Source organism: Arachis hypogaea, chromosome 17, assembly GCF_003086295.3.
Source record: "Arachis hypogaea cultivar Tifrunner chromosome 17, arahy.Tifrunner.gnm2.J5K5, whole genome shotgun sequence".
Lineage (NCBI taxonomy): Eukaryota > Viridiplantae > Streptophyta > Magnoliopsida > Fabales > Fabaceae > Arachis > Arachis hypogaea.
Genome location: NC_092052.1, coordinates 85,783,670 through 85,799,206, shown reverse-complemented (window position 1 = coordinate 85,799,206; position 15,537 = coordinate 85,783,670). Strand labels below are relative to the sequence as shown.

The window sequence follows — 15,537 nt, the reverse complement described above, 5'->3', positions numbered from 1 at the left end:
GGCCGTGGCCCTAAGCACTTTGTTTTCCAGTATTACCACCGGATACATAAATGCCACAGACACATAATTAGGTGAACCTTTTCAGATTATGACTCAGCTTTGCTAAAATCCCCAATTAGAGGTGTCCAGGGTTCTTAAGCACACTCTGTTTTTTCTTTGGACCTCGACTTTAACCGCTCAGTCTCAAGCTTTTCACTTGACACCTTCACTCCACAAGCACATGGTTAGGGACAGCTTGGTTTAGCCGCTTAGGCTAGGATTTTATTCCTTTGGGCCCTCCTATCCACTGATGCTCAAAGCCTTGGATCCCTTTTACCCTTGACTTTTGGTTTTAAGGGCTATTGGCTTTTTCTGCTTGCTTTTTTTCTTTTTCTTTCTTTTTTTTTCGCCTTCTTTTTTTTTCGCAAGCTTTTCTCTATTCAATGCTTTTTCTTGCTTTAAGAATCATTTTTATGATTTTTCAGATCATCAAATAACATTTCTCCTTTTTCATCATTCGTTCAAGAGCCAACAATTTTAACATTCATAAACAACAAATTCAAAAGACATATGCACTGTTCATGCATTCATTCAGAAAACAAAAAGTATTATCACCACATCAAAATAATTAAACTAGTTTCAAGGATGAATTCGAAATCATGTACTTCTTGTTCTTTTGAGATTAAAAGCATCTTTCATTTAAGAAAGGTGATGGATTCATAGGACATTCATAGCTTTAAGACATGGACACTTTGACACTAGTGATCATGTAATAAGACACAAACATAAATAGACATAAGGCATAGTAGACAAAAAATAGAGAAAATAAATAGATAAAGAGATTAAGGAACGGGTCCACCTTAGTGAGGGTGGTGTCTTCTTCCTCTTGAAGAACCAATGGTGTTCTTGATCTCCTCTATGTCTCTTTCTTGTCTTTGTTGCTCCTCCCTTATAGCTCTTTGATCTTCTCTAATCTCATGGAGAATGATGGAGTGTTCTTGGTGCTCCATCCTTAGTTGTTCCATGTTGGAACTTAATTCTCCTAGGGAGGTGTTGATTTGCTCCCAATAGTTTCGTGGAGGGAAGTGCATCCCTTGAGGTATCTCAGGGATTTCATGGTGAGGAATTTCCTCATGCTCATGTTGAGGTCCATGATCTCTTGTTTACTCCATCCTTTTCTTAGTGATGGGCTTGTCCTCATCAATGAGGATATCTCCCTCTATGTCAATCCCAGATGAATTGCAGAGGTGGCAAATGAGGTGAGGAAAGGCTAACTTTGCCAAAGTGGAGGACTTGTCAGCCACTTTGTAGAGTTCTTGAGGTATAATCTCATAAACTTCCACTTTCTCCCCAATCATGATACTATGGATCATGATGGCCCGATCCACACTTACTTCGGATCGGTTGCTAGTAGGAATGATAGAGCGTTGGATGAACTCCAACCATCCTCTAGCTACAGGCTTAAGGTCCGGTCTTATCAATTGAACCGGCTTGCCTCTTGAGTCAACTTTCCATTGAGCTCCTTCCATACATATGTCCATGAGGACTTGGTCCAACCTTTGATCAAAGTTGACCCTTCTAGTGTAGGGGCGTGTGTTTTCTTGCATCATTGGCAAGTTGAACACCAACCTTACATTTTCCAGACTGAAAACTAAGTATTTCTCTCGAACCATTGTAAGCCAATTATTTGGATTCGGGTTCCTACTTTGATCATGGTTCCTAGTGATCCATGCGTTTGCATAGAACTCTTAAACCATTAGGATCCCAACTTATTGAATAGGATTAGAGAGAACTTCCCATCCTCTTCTTTTAATCTCTTGTCGGATCTGTGGATACTCTCTCTTTTTGAGCTTAAAAGGGACCTCAGGGATCACCTTCTTCTTGGCCACGACTTCATAGAAGTGGTCTTGATGGACCTTTGAGATGAATCTCTCTATCTCCCATGACTCAGAGGTGGAAGCAATTGCCTTCCCTTTCCTCTTTCTTGAGGTTTCTCTGGCCTTAGGTGCCATTGATGGTTATGGAAAAACAAAAAGCAATACTTTTACCACACCAAACTTAAAAGGTTTGCTCGTCCTCGAGCAAAAGAAGAAAGAAAGTAGTAGAAGAAGAAGAAAATGGATTTGATGGAGGGAGAGAGTCTATTCGGCCAAGGGGAAGAAGTGGTGGTTGTAATGTGTGAAAATGGAGTAGTATTGAGGGGTTTATATAAGGGTAGGGGGAAGGTAGGTTTCGGCCATTAGGGTTGGGTTTGGGAGGGAAAAAATTTGAATTTTGGAGGTAGGTGGGGTTTTTGGGGAAGAGTGGATGGATGTGAGTGGTTAAGGGTATTTGGAGAAGAGATATGGAGGTGATTGGTGAAGGGTATTTGGGGAAGAGAGTTATGAAAAGGTGTGAAGAGGAGAGAAAAAGAGGTGGGGTAGGTGGAGATCCTGTGGGGTCCACAGATCCAGAGGGGTCAAGGACTTAATATCCCTGCTCCAATTAGGCGTGCAAACGCCCTTAGAATGTATGTCTGGCGTTTAAACGCTAGCTTGCTGCTTGTTCCTGGCGTTTAACGCCAATTCCATGCTCTGTTCTGGCGTTAAACGCCAGTCTGGTGCTTGTTTCTGGCGTTTAACGCCAGCTTGATGCTTCTTTCTGGCGTTAAACGCCAGTTTGATGCTTCTTACTGACGTTTAAACGCCAGTAAGCTCTTCCTCCAGGGTGAGCTATTTTTTATGCTGTTTTTTATTCTATTTTTTATTTTTCAGTAGTTTTTGTGACTTCACATTATCATCAACCTAAAGAAAACATAAAATAGCAATGGAAAATAAATAGATATAATTAAATAACATTGGTTTGCCTCCCAACAAGCGCTTCTTTAATGTCAATAGCTTGACAGTGAGCTCTCATGGAGCCTCACAGATGTTCAGAGCATTGTTGGGTCCTCCCAACAGCAAACTTAGAGTTTGAATGTGGGGGTTCAACACGAAACATAGAGTTTGGTTGTGGCCTGATGAGAGAACTTTTGCGTGGTCTAGAAATTTGCGGATAAATCCTCGTTGCAAGTATAGTTTCTAAACCTTCAAAAGTTCTTTCATACAAACGTTTTGGTTGTCACAAGTAACAAATCCCTTTAAAAATTGTTAACCGAGTATTCAAACCTCGGGTCGTCTTCTCAAGGAACTGCGAGGAAGTATGTTCTTATTATTGGCTATAAAGGTTGTAATCAGGGTTTAGAAGATGAGAAGCAAGTAATTTGAATGACAAGTAAAGTAAATGGCAATTAAAATAAATAAATACTGTAAAGCAGACTTTTGGTAAGGTAAAAGAAGTTGGAGGTCCAACGTAGTTATTTCGCTCAACTATAATGAAAGTTGAATCTAAACTCCACTTGGTCAACCTTTACTAAAGCAAAGGAAAGTCAAGGGACTAATTAAATTGACCTTTGAATCCTATTTATTTCCTAAGAAAAGGTTGGGATTACTTAAGTTCAGCTCAATTAGCAAGATAACGATTATCAATTATGTTGAGTTTAATAACTGTTGAGTTACTGAATCCTTAACCAGAACCAAAAGGGGAAAAAGTAAAATTGATAGAATAATAAAAATATCCTTAGATGGGAAGCAATGGTGACTTAAATCAAAGAGAACAATCATGAACTGAAAATACCTCAATTATCATTAATTCAAATAACAGTCTGTAACATGGAAGAAATTCATAAATTCACTGATCAATTCAAGTGCTGGAATAAATAAAAAGTAAAAGGAAGCTAAAATAAAGAAATGTAAAACCTGGATTGAGAGTCACTCTTAAAACAAGAAGAAATCCTAAATCCTAATCCTAAAAGAGAGAGGAGAAGATCTCCCTCTCAACTAAATCTAAATCATTGAAAAGTAAAATATGCGAGCCCTCTTGAATGGGTGCATTCCCACACATTATAACCTCTGGTCTATGCTGTATGTACTTGGATCTGGGCGAAAAAGGGCTTCAGAAATCGCTAGGGGCGCATTCTGTAAATTCTGATAGGTGGCCTCTGTCACGCGTCCGCATGGGCCACGCGGTCGCATCATTCGGAGCTTTTCTTTGCCACGCAGTCACGTCAGTCATGCGACTGCGTCATATGCGTTCTGCTTAGGTCGCGCGGTTGCGTCAGTCATGCGGCCGCGTCGCTGCATCTTCGCTTCTGGCACGTGATCGCGTCATCCATGCGATCGCGTGGATACCAGTTTCCTTGAAGCTCCATTTTGCTTTCTCCTTCCATTTTATATGTTTCCTTTTCCATCCTTTAAGTCATTCTGTCTTAGAAAATCTGAAACTACTCAACACACTAATCACGGCATCGAATGGAAATTAAGGTAATTAAAATAATTAATTTTTAAAGCTTAGGAAACATGTTTTTCACAATATGACGTAATAAGGAAGGGAAAGTAAAACCATGCAATTAATGTGAATAAGTAGATGAAGGATTGTATAAATCACTCAAATTAAGCACAAAAGAACTCATGAAATATGGGTTTATCATGGCCTCCCAACACCAAACTTAGAGTTTGACTGTGGGGCTTTGGTTGACTCTGCAGTGAGAGAAGCTTTTCATGCTTGCTCTCCATGGTTACAGAAGGAGAACCTTGAGTCTTAAATACATGGTAGTCCTCATTTAGTTGAAGGACCAACTCTCCTCTGTCCACATCAATCACAACTTTTGCTGTGGCGAGGAAGGGTCTTCCAAGGATGATGGATTCATCCTCATCCTTCCCAGTGTCTAGGATTATGAAATCAGCAGGGATGTAAAGGCCTTCAACCTTTACTAATAGGTTCTCTACTAATCTATAAGCTTGTTTCGTTGATTTATCTGCCATCTCTAGTGAGATTCTTGCAGCTTGTACCTCACAGATTTCCAGTTTCTCTATTACAGAGAGTGGCATGAGGTTTATCCCTGACCCAAGGTCACACAGAGCCTTCTCAAAGGTCATGGTGCCTATGGTACAAGGTATAAAGAACTTTTCAGGATCCGGTTTCTTCTGAGGCAATGTTTGCCTTATCAATGCACTTAGTTCATTGGTGAACAAGGAGGGTTCATCCTCCCAAGTCTCATTACCAAATAAACTGGCATTCAACTTCATGATGGCTCCTAGATATTTAGCAACCTGCTCTTTAATGATGTCTTCATCCTCTTCAGAGGAAGAATAGTCATCAGAGCTCATGAATGGTAAAAGGAGGTTCAATGGAATCTCTATGGTCTCTAGATGAGCCTCAGATTCCTTTGGTTCCTCAAAGGGAAACTCCTTATTGGTCAGTGAACATCCCAGGAGGTCTTCCTCACTAGGATTCACGTCCTCCTCCTCCTCTCTGGGTTCGGCCACACCAAGTAAGGTTATGGCCTTGCACTCTCTTTTGGATTCTCTTCTGTATTGCTTGGGAGAGTACTAGGAGGAGTTTCAGTGACTCTTTTACTCAGCTGGCCCACTTGTGCCTCCAAATTTCTAATAGAGGACCTTGTTTCATTCATGAAACTTAGAGTGGCCTTAGATAGATCAGAGACTATATTTGCTAAGCTAGATATATTCTGCTCAGAATTATCTGTCTGTTGCTGAGAGGATGATGGAAAAGGCTTGCTATTGTTAAACCTGTTTCTTCCACCATTATTAAAGCCTTGTTGAGGCTTTTGTTGATCCTTCCATGAGAAATTTGGATGGTTTCTCCATGAGGGATTATAGTTGTTTCCATAGGGTTCTCCCATGTAATTCACCTCTGCAATTGCAGGGTTCTCAGGATCATAAGCTTCTTCTTCAGAAGATGCTTCTTTAGTACTGTTGGATGCAGCTTGCAATCCATTCAGACTCTGAGAAATCATGTTGACTTGCTGAGTCAATATTTTATTCTGAGCCAATATGGCATTCAGAGTATCAATTTCAAGAACTCCCTTCCTCTGAGGCGTCCCATTAATCACAGGATTCCTTTCAGAAGTGTACATGAACTGGTTATTTCTAACCATGTTAATGAGTTCCTGAGCTTCTGCAAGTGTTTTCTTTAGGTGAATGGATCCACCTACAGAATGGTCCAATGACATCTTAGATAATTCAGACAGACCATCATAGAATATATCCAGGATGGTCCATTCTGAAAGCATGTCAGAAGGACACTTTTTGGTCAGTTGCTTGTATCTCTCCCAAGCTTCATAGAGGGATTCACCTTCTTTCTGTTTGAAGTTTTGAACATCCACTCTAAGTTTGCTAATCTTTTGAGGAGGAAAGAACTTGGCTAAGAAAGCCGTGACCAGCTTATCCGAAGAGTTCAGGCTATCTTTAGGTTGAGAGTCCAACCATATTCTAGTTCTGTCTCTTACAGCAAATGGGAAAACCATAAGCCTGTAGACCTCGGAATCAACCCGATTGGTCTTAACAGTATCACAGATCTGTAAGAATTCAGTTAAGAACTGAAAAGGATCTTCTGATGGAAGTCCATGAAACTTACAATTCTGTTGCATCAGATAAACTAATTGAGGTTTTAGCTCAAAATTGTTTGCTCCAATGGCAGGGATTGAGATGCTTTTTCCATGTAAGTTGGAATTTGGTGTAGTGAATTCACCAAGCATCTTCCTTGCATTATTGTTGGGTTCGGCCATGTCTCCTTCTTTTTCAAAAATTTCTGTCAGATTTTCTCCAGAGAGTTGTGCTTTAGCTTCCTCTTCAGAGTCCTTTCAGGTTCAGGATCAGCTTCAACAAGAATGGTCTTATCCTTGTTCCTGCTCATATGAAAAAGAAGAGAACAGAAAAAAAAAATATAGAATCCTCTATGTCACAGTATAGAGATTCCTTATATGAGTATAAGAAGAGAAGAATAAAAGAAGGAAAATATAAGAATTCGAACACAGAGGAGAATAGTGGGTTCGAATTTTTGAGTGAAAGAAGGGTGTTAGTAGATAAATAAATAAATAGAAGGAGATGAGAGGGAGAAGAATTCGAAAATTAAATAAAATAAAATATAAATATTTTTGTTTTTATTTTAAATATTAGTTAGAATTTGAAAATACGAAAAGGAATAAAATTAAAATTAAAATTAAAATTTAAAATAATTAGTTAATGAAAAGAAATTTTGAAAAAGAGGTTAGTGATTTTCGAAAATTAGAGACAGAAAATTAGTTAAGTAGTTTTGAAAAAGATACGAATCAAACAAAAAGATAGGATTAATTTGAAAAAGATTTGCAAATCAATTTTGAAAAGATAAGAGGTTAGAAAATATTTTGAAATTTATTTTGAAAAAGATGTGATTCACATTTATTTTGAAAAAGATTTGAAAAAGAAATTCAAAAATATTTGATTTTGAAAATTAAAGTTGATTACTTGACTAACAAGAAACAAAAAGGTATGATTTTAAAATTTAAAGATTGAACCTTTCTTACTAGGCAAGTAACAAACTTAAAATTTTTGAATCAATCACATTAATTGTTAGCATTAATTTTGAAAATATGAAATGGAAATAAGAAAAAGATTTTGAAAATAAATTTTGAAAATTTCGAAATTATGAAAGAAAAAATGAAAAAGATTTGAAAAGGATAGAATTTTTAAATTGAAAATTTGATTTGACTCATAAGAAACAATTAAATTTAAAAACTTTTTGACTAAATCAAACCAAATTTTCGAAAATTTATGAGAGAATAAGGGAAAGAATTTTTTTTATTTTTTAATTTTTAATGAAGAAAGAGAAAAACATGAAAATGACTCAAAACATGAAAATTCAAGATCAAAACACATGATGCATGCAAGAACACTTTGAATGTCAAGATGAACACCAAGAAGACTTTGAAGATCAAGATGAACATCAAAACTTATTTTTGAAAATTTTTAAGAAAAGAAAAATATGCAAGACACCACACTTAGAAATTTTAAAACTTTAGACACTAATAATTCAAAAATGCATATGAAAAACAAGAAAAGACAAAAACAAGAAAATGCAAAGATCAAACAAGGAAATTCATCAAGAACAACTTAAAGATCATGAAGAACATTATGCATGAGGCTTTGAAAATTTTTATGAAAAATTAGAACATGAAATTGACACCAAACTTAAAATTTGACACTAGACTCAAACAAGAAACACAAAATTATTTTTGGTTTTATGATTTTATTAATTTTTTTGTATAATTTTTTTTTTGAATTTTTAGAAAGTTAATTGGAAAAGAAAAATAAGGATTTCAAAATTTTTAATGAGAATTCCAGGAATCATGCAATGTTAGTCTAAAGCTCCAGTCCATGAATTAGACATGGCTTACTAGCCAGCCAAGCTTTTAGTGAAAGCTCTGGTCCAAAAGACTAGACATGGCCAATGGCCAGCCAAGCTTTAACATACAAATCAGGCATTCAACAGCTGATCAGATGGGAGTCCACGGACTCTTGTGATGATAATTTGAAATCTTGGTCCAAAGGATTAGACATGGCTTCACAGCCAGCCAGACTTCAATAGATCATCGTAAAACTCTAGAATTCATTCTTAAAAATTCTGAAGCCATATAATAATTTATTATTATTTTTTTGAAAATTTTTCGAAAATAAAAAGAATAAAAACAAAAACTTAAAATTAAAATAAAATTACCTAATCTGAGCAACAAGATGAACCGTCAGTTGTCAAAACTCGAACAATCCCCGGCAACGGCGCCAAAAACTTGGTGCATGAAATCGTGATTGTTCATACCTAGGTAACGGCGCCAAAAACTTAATACACACGTTCATAATCTTAGTGCTTTTTCACAACTTCGCACAACTAACCAGCAAGTGCACTGGGTCGTCCAAGTAATAAACCTTACGTGAGTAAGGGTCGATCCCACGGAGATTGTCGGCTTGAAGCAAGCTATGGTCACCTTGTAAATCTCAGTCAGGCAGATTCAATTGGTTATGGAGATTTGATAATTAAAATATAATTAAAATATAAAATAGGATAGAGATACTTATGCAATTCATTGGTTAGAGTTTCAGATAAGCGTATGGAGATGCTTTTATTCCTTCTAAAACTCTGCTTTCCTACTGCTTTCATCCAATCATTCATACTCCTTTCCATGGCAAGCTGTATATTGGGCATCACCGTTATCAATGGCTACATCCCGTCCTCTCAGTGAAAATGGTCCAAATGCGCTGTCATCGCACGGCTAATCATCTATCGTTTCTCGATCATGCTAGAATAGGATTCAATAATCCTTTTACATCTGTCACTACGCCTAGTACTCGCGAGTTTGAAGCTCGTCACAGTCATCCCATCTCAGATCCTACTCGGAATACCACAGACAAGGTTTAGACTTTCCGGATCTCAGGAATGGCTGCCAATAATTCTAGCCTATACCACGAAGACTCTGATCGTAGATCAGGAGGCTAAGAGATATGTATTCAAGCTTGCTTTCATGTAGAATGGAAGTGTTTGTCAGGCACGCGTTCATAGGTGAGAATGGTGATGAGCGTCACATAATCATCACATTCATCATGTTCTTGTGTGCGAATGAATATCTTAGAGAAGAAATAGGCTTGAGTTGAATAGAAAAACAATAGTACTTTGCATTAATTCCTGAGGAATATCAGAGCTCCACACCTTAATCTATGGTGTGTAGAAACTCTACCGTTGAAAATACATAAGTGATAATGGTGTTCATTGGCTTCGGCCCCAGAGGGGGAACTAGAATAACCAAGACCCTAAAGGTGGTCAAAAGACTCTGAATACAATAGTAAAAAATCCTATTTATACTAAACTAGTTACTAGAGTTTATAGAAATGAGTAAATGATGCAGAAATCCACTTCTGGGCCCACTTGGTGTGTGCTTGGGTTGAGCATTGAAGCTTTCACGTGTAGAGGTCTACCTTGGAGTTGAATGCCAGAATAGGACAGAAAGCTGGCGTTAAATGCCAGTTTGCATTGTCTAAACTTGGGCAAAGTATGGACTATTATATATTGCTGGAAAGCCCTGGATGTCTACTTTCCAACGCAATTCAGAGCGCGCCATTTAGGTTTCTATAACTCCAGAAAATCCACTTTGAGTGCAGGGAGGTCAGAATCCAACAACATCTGCAGTCCTTCTTCAGCCTCTGAATCAGATTTTTGCTCAAGTCCTTCATTTTCAGTCAGAAGATACCTGAAATCACAGAAAAATACACAAACTCCTAGTAAAGTCCAGAAATGTGATTTTTAATTAAAAACTAATAAAAATATACTAAAAACTAATCAAATCATACTAAAAACTATGTAAAAAATAATGCCAAAAAGCGTATAAATTATCCGCTCATCACGCGTGCATCACGCGTACGCGTGACCTTGCAAAAGTTCAGCGACGCATACGCGTGACGTACGCGTACGCGTGACATGCGCCACGTGCAAAAATTGTAGAAAACGCTGGGGGAGATTTTTGGGCTAATTTTGGCCCAGTTCCAAGCCCAAAAAACACAGATTAGAGGATACAGAGTGGGGGAATCATTCATTCATTCACACAACTTTCATTGACATAATTTTAGATTTTAGATGTAGTTTTTTTGAGAGAGAAGCTCTCTCCTCTCTCTAGGTTTTAGGATTCTTAGGTTTAGCTATTTTCAATTTCAGGTTTCTATCTTAGTTTAATTTAGTTTCTCTTCTACTCTTATTTTTTCTAGCATTCTAGTTTATTTATTTACCTTATTGATTACTTTGTGTTGCTACTTTAGTTTATGAATCTCATGTTAGATTTGATTTTCTATTTAGTGTAATTTGAGGTATTTCATATTTATGATTTCTTTCTTCAAATTATGTTATTGATGCTTTCAATTGGTTGTTTGGATTTTATTATCTATTATTGCTTTTCTATGCTTTCATGTTATGCCTTCCAAGTATTTGATAGAATGCTTGATTGGATTTTAGTGTTGATTTTTCTCCTCTTGGCTTTGGTTGAGTAATTGGAGACTCTTGAGTTATCAAACTCCTTTGTTGATTGATAATTGAAAGTTGCTAGTTGATTTGGATCCCTCTAAAGCTAGTCTTTCCTTAGGAGTTGACTAGGACTTGAGGAATCAAATTGATTCATCCACTTGACATTCCTTCATAGTTAGAGGTTAACTAAGTGGGAGCAATGGACAATTGATGTCACAATTGATAAGGATAGCTAGGATAGGATTTCAAATTCTCATACCTTGCCAAGAGCTTTTCTAGTTTTTAATTTACTTTCTTGCAACTTACTTTCCTTATTCCTTATTTTAAAAACCCTAGAAAGATACAATCTCATAACCAATTATAAGTAACACACCTCCCTGCAATTTCTTGAGAGACGACCCGGGGTTTTAATACTTCGGTTTAGTTTTATTGGGTTTGCTTTAGTGACAACCAAATTTTTGTATGAAAGGATTCTTTGTTGGTTTAGAAACTATACTAGCAACGAGAATTTATTATGAATTCTAAACCGTCAAAGATCCATTCATCAAAATGGCACCGTTGCCGGGGAATTGCAAACGTGTGCATTATTATTGGTTATTGTGAATATTGTGAATAATTTTGCTTTTTTTGTTTCTTTGTTAGTTGTTTCTAGTTTTAGAAGTTTATTCTCATTATTTTCTTATTAGTCTTTGTTTTTACTTTCTTTTGTTACTATGAATTCTCACCCCTTTGGCTATGAGTTTGGTTCAAATTATGCGTAGGGAATGGAAGCTATAATAGGAGCATGCATCAAGGTTGGGATAATCAAAGATGGGAGGAGCCACAAGGATTTGATTAACCCTTTCGGCAACATCCTCCTCCAATGTGCCATGAGCAACAACCATTCTACGATGCATCCCAAGACCATGGTTATGGTGGACCTTTTCGTGACAACCAACCCCCACCAACGTACTATGAGCAAAAGCCATTCTGAGGTGCACATCAATTCAATGGATATGGTGGACCTCCTTGTAGTTACCAACAAGCCCTACCATATCAATCTAATAGATGTGGTAGTCCTTATTGTACTTGTCAACAACCACCACCATATGCTTATGAACCACCTCCTCAATGTAGCTTTGAACCACCATACTCACAAGCTCCCTACTACCAAACACCACCTCTATATACACGATGTCCATATCCATCAACCCAAGAGCCATATGATCCTAATCATGCAATCTGAGCGGAACAAGAATCAAAAGATCGTCTCAAGGAAACATTGGATCGATTTCAAGCAACCATTCATCAATTGGAGCGAGTGGTATGCCGAAGAGCACATGAAGCTCTTATGGCTAAAGAATCTCAACTTGAGAACAAGGAACTGAAGTGTGTTGTGCAACAAGTGGAAAAGATGGAGAGTGATGAACCACCACATCCTTATTATGATGAACCACCCTCTTATCATAAATCTTTCCTCTCAAGTAATGAGCCCTCATATCCACCTCAATCTTCAATGCATGAAACTCTTGGTTTTCTTCCTCAAGGGCAAAGAGAGATGAAAAGGGAAGTATTGGAATTCACGGCTACCTTGACTGAGGTAGTAAATCGATTAGCTTCCCAACATTTGGACACTCAAAGTAATCCCATGGCTACATGTGGAGAATCAATAGAAGAGCCTAGCATGAAGGAGACACTAGAAACCCCGGTGGACAATGAAGAACATGACTTTGTATTGGAACAAGTGGAGGAAGCTATAATAGTTGAAGAGGAAGAAGTGGTTGAAGACTTAGGAGATGCTGAACCTCCATGGGAATCTAGAGTTGTAGAGTATTCCTCCAAGAAGATTGAAATTGATGTCAAGAAGGCTAGTGCACAACCTCCATGGCATATTCCCTATGAAGACTTGGATGGGATAGATCAAGAAGCAAGTTCCCTTGGTGATGAGGATCAAGAATCAATTCCTCCTAGTGATGAATCTACATCCGCAAATGAACTCCACGAATATGAAGACCCTTCCCTGATTGAGTCTGAGAATGATGTGGAAGCAGACGTCCTTCAGAAAGGGTGGACAGGAGTTGAGTACGCTTTGTCAAGAACGTTGGAGACTTCTCTACTTAGGTGGTCATCTACTCCTTCATTTGAGTAGGTAAGACTTATCTCTATTTGCTTTACTTTCCCACTTGAATATGGTATTCTTGAAACGGATGGCCAACTTAGGAAGCTTTGTGGCATTAAGCGTAAGAGAAGGATGTTTAGTGGTTGGAGTTGCAAATCAAGGCTCATCAAGGTTGATACTTCAAGAACTAGATGCAAGGGTAGAACTAGTGAACATTCGGATTGCTTGCCACCCGGTTAGGACAATGGTGATCCACTTCAAGACGGGTGTAGAAACCAGATTTGGGATCCGGGCATACAAGAGGATCAACTTTGGGAGCTCAAAGCTTGTGGAGAACTTCATCACGGCTTGGTGAATTTATTTGGAGATGTTAAAGCTTATTGGAAGTCCAAGCGTTGGTGGAGGTTCAAAGATGAGTTCAAGCACAAGCCACCATGACAGGGAGCTCACCAAATGTCCAACTTAAGGATAATAACTAAAAGTGCTAGGTGGGAGACAACCCACCATCGTATGATCCTCCTTTTTATTAGTTTTAATTTTTTCTGTCAGTTTTAATTTCCAATTCTGCATATTTACTTTTATTTTGCATTTAAAAAAAAAGAGGAATCGACGCGCAACCGTCTAAGACGCGCACGTGTCGTGTGTGACTGCGCAACAAAGAGAAAACGAACAGAGAGTTGGGATGGAGACGCGCGGGAGGGGTGCCTGGAGCATGAACCACCCCACGCATACACGTGCCTCACGCGTACGCGTCCCCTGTGGAAATTTCAACCCACGCGTAAGTGATGGAGTGGATCACAATGGTTCGGAAACAGTAAAACAATTTCTTCATTGGTAGTATAGTCAAAACCAACAAATAACCCTCAAAATCAAATTTTAATATTTCTAATTCAAATCAACCGAGAGTAATAAAACCTCGGGTCGTTCTCCCTAGGACGCAATTGGATGTGTTACACTTTCGGTTGTTAAGGGGGAAAAAAGGGTTTTGTGCAATCAAAGAACTAAAGATTAAAAGAACTTAGCAATGAAAGAACTAAGCAATGACCAAAAATTGGAATTAATGCAAGTAAAAGGAAACAATGTCAAAACTAGTGAAAATGCTATAAATGAAACAAAGAGTCTTGACTTTAGAATGAGGATCCAAGGAATCCTATCATCGCCATAACCACAACTATGGTAATTATGATTATCGATCTCGCCTAGTCAACCCCAACCATTGAGGGGTAAGTCAAGCAAACATAATTGTCCTTAATCCATAAGTCCTAGCCAACTTACCAAACTAGTTGATAAAAGGCTAGCGTCAATGGAAACAAGAGTCAACTAAATACCCAAGAATTACCACTAAATGTCGGACATTATGACTCTAGTATCCTAGGAACTCAAACCACAAGCCAAGGTGGGAAAATCTACTCAAATTCTAATGTTGGCATTTTCACAAACACCTTGTGTGCATAAAAGTAAAACATGAGAAAATTGCAAAGTAAAATGGAAACTATAACCAACTATCACCAAAACCAAACATAAACAAGCAATCAAACATAAAGAAAGCTTGAAACGTTAAATTCATCAATCAAAACTTCAAGAACTCAAAATTGCATTTATAAACAAAGTGCTTGAATCATAAGAAAATAAAGGCAAAGGTAATGTAATTAAAGAGAAGATCAAGAGTACTTACCATTAAAGATGATCAAAATCCAAGATTAAGCTTGCTGTAAAATGCTACATGGGAACTACATAAACCCTAGGAGAGCTCTCTACTTTACACTACTCCTACTCCTAATTACTATGCAAAAAAATGTAAAAAAGTGCCTTCAGATGGCTTCAATCCCCCTTGATATAGCACTTCCCTTTTAGCATTGGAGCTTCCAAAACTGGGCCAAAGGCCCCCAAAATCACGCAGCACGCATTTCTTTAATGAAATCACGTGCAGGGACCTGTGCGGATGCACAGGTGTGTGCGTCCGCACACTCGGCTGTTTTGGCTCCTGTGCGTACGCACGCTGGCTTGTGTGCACGCACACTTGGCTGATGCGGTCTTGTGCGTACTCACACTTGCTTGTGCGCACGTGCACCTTGCTGTGTGTGCTTTTCCTTGTTTTCTTCATGTGTTCTCCCTTCTACATGCTTTCTTCCACTTTTGCTTAGCCAATCTTGCCAAAATGACCTGAAATTACTCACAAAACATATCACGGCATCGAATGGCATAAAAGTGGAATTAAATTACTCGATTTAAGCACAAAAATGCATGTTTTCCCATTTAAGTCCAAATTAGGGATCAAACAGAAAAGTATGCTATTCTGGTGCTTAAGTGTGAGTTTATGTGCTAGAATCCATCTAAATTGAGTCAAAATATACCATCAAATATGGACTCATCAATTCCTCCACACTTAAACAATAGCATGTCCTCATGCTAAACTAACAAGGAAAATAATCAAGAGGGGAAATCAACTTATTAAATGCAACTACTTATATACATGCAAGTATATTATATACTATCTATATATATCTATCTATGTATCCTATTGGTTTGGTGAAAACAGACAATAAAATTCCAAGCAAGAGTAATAACATATAGGGCTAAGCAAAGAATTAACTCAATGC

General features: G+C 37.9%; 1 non-coding gene across 1 annotated transcript; it reads left to right on the top strand.

The window, feature by feature from the left end:
* The first annotated feature begins 6,085 nt into the window (after positions 1 to 6,085).
* LOC112768692 (small nucleolar RNA R71) lies at positions 6,086 to 6,193 on the top strand. Its single transcript, XR_003186092.1, has one exon. It is a non-coding gene; the product is annotated as a small nucleolar RNA R71 (small nucleolar RNA).
* Positions 6,194 to 15,537: the final 9,344 nt, after the last annotated feature.